The following is a 2,085-nucleotide window of genomic DNA, read 5'->3' as shown; positions in this document are numbered from 1 at the left end:
ACATCATGGTCGACCATGAGGGGCCTTACTCCATCACGTCGCTCGCCACCGTCCGACTCAGGGACGCCATCCTATCCTGCACAACGCCAAGCTTCCGAATCCAGCCCATCCTCGCCGCCGTGTTGATGGCCACCGGGGAGTTCGCGTTGTACGTCACAATAGAAGCCGGTGCCCGTGGTGTCATCCGCCTTCTTCTCCTACTCACTATTCTCCACTGCTGCCTCTACCCAAGTCCCCAACACCTTCCGCATGACCGCCAAGCAAGGGCACACATGGGAGCTCCCTCTTTTAATCCATTATTTTACACTGTGTTGCCGATTCTATCTGAGCCTAGCCGCCTTCTCCTCAGTTAATTACGTACATCAGTTTGAATACACATAACATTTGATTTGTCTGGTCTTTTGGACTTTGTAATTTGATTGATCAGACTATACGTACGCCAGGATATGTGGATTCAAAGAGATGTTTTTTTTTTTGCTGAAACACAGGAAATGTGGTTGTACAAGTGTCCATGATAATAGTGATAGATTTTTGTACTCATGTAATTAATACTAAGATTCTCTATATTTTCTTTTGTAGTTTGCACAACAATACTCTACAACAATGTAATTGGTCGCTATTCTGATTTTTTTTACCAAGTGTTACCATATGGAGTGATTTAGATCTTGACATTATTCATTTTACATGGCCATTTGACAATGTTTAGAAGCAGACCATGAAGGACAATGCAGGAAGCCAAGAGCCACCTGTTCTTTTTCTTTACAATTCTTTAAATCATATGCCAGTATTGTGTATAAAACAAATACAAAATTCATTCCATGCAAATAAAATTTACCATATAACCGATTCCAATTGTTATCATCTTGGCTGCATAAAAATCCCGCAGCAAGGCGCGGGGTGTCATCTAGTTCTACAAGTGTTGGTCTCACACGAAGTAGTGGTGTGCTTGTTTATTTGTTTTATGTCCCACATGTAAGTAAAAAATGCAATTCTTTTATTCTGTATCTTGGAAGGTTACTAGTCTCACACGTGGGTAAGGGTGTATTTTTTATTGGTGAAGATTGTTGGTTCAACATGTGAACTCACCATCAACTTCGGACGTGGTGGTTTGGCTCTAGGGAGCATATACTCCCTGGTGAATGTTAAATTAAAAATAAATAAAATTTAAAATTTAAAATTCTAATTCTTTTGTAGATGTTCATGTTAGTGTAGTATGCGTGCTTGCCAATTTTCATGCGAAACTGGATAGCAGTGCTTCGTAGGTGAAAAACAAAATTAAGTGTATCATTTGAAGGTAACATTTGTCGTTTAGCTTGTTTTTTTGCACAGGCCAACACGCTTAAACTTTCGCCCTGAAAATTTGTAGGTAGCAGTTTGTGTGACAATGAACACATGTTTTTTTTCAAAAAATTTGACCTTATCAGAATACTACATTTTTGGTGCGCAGGAGCATATACTCCCTAGAGCCAAAAGCAATATCCGATCAACTTCAAACTTTATAAGTAGAAAAGATTGGTCAAATGTAGCAACATCGATGATGTCGTGTCGTTTCCTTCATGGAGGTTTGTGGTGTTCAACATCGATCGTCGCTGCTCATATTTTTCTTCCTCATTAATTTGGTTGTATTGTCCTTGATGTTTTGAATTTCTTTTGATGTCATGTTATCGTGGAAGCAGGTGTACTCAATGTCGTATTTATAATAATATATTGTCTTTTTGAGAAAAACAGAGAAATAGATGCCTATTTTTTTTTTGAGGGATAGATGCCTAATTTACTCACTCTATGAGCGTCCCTGCAAAAATAAAGCCCCATTTTACCAACGGTTGCACGGGCCATCCTGAGAAGTTAGCCCACATTTAGCAGTGGGTTGTTACGACTGGATAGCCCATGCAAAGAAGTTGGCCCACATTGACTGGTAGCATGGGCCGTTACTGGAATCTTCAATCCGTAAGCGGCCCGTGGGTCTGGAATGGAGACGGGGTTCCAGCCCATCCATAAGCGGGCTAGGGCAAACCAGCCCCTCGTCTATATAAAACCAGGCATCGAGGCGACGCCATCTCCCGAAACCCTAGCCCTTCTTCCGCC

This window comes from Triticum aestivum, chromosome 1B (genome assembly GCF_018294505.1).
Source record: "Triticum aestivum cultivar Chinese Spring chromosome 1B, IWGSC CS RefSeq v2.1, whole genome shotgun sequence".
NCBI lineage: Eukaryota > Viridiplantae > Streptophyta > Magnoliopsida > Poales > Poaceae > Triticum > Triticum aestivum.
This window is presented reverse-complemented; position numbering follows the sequence as displayed.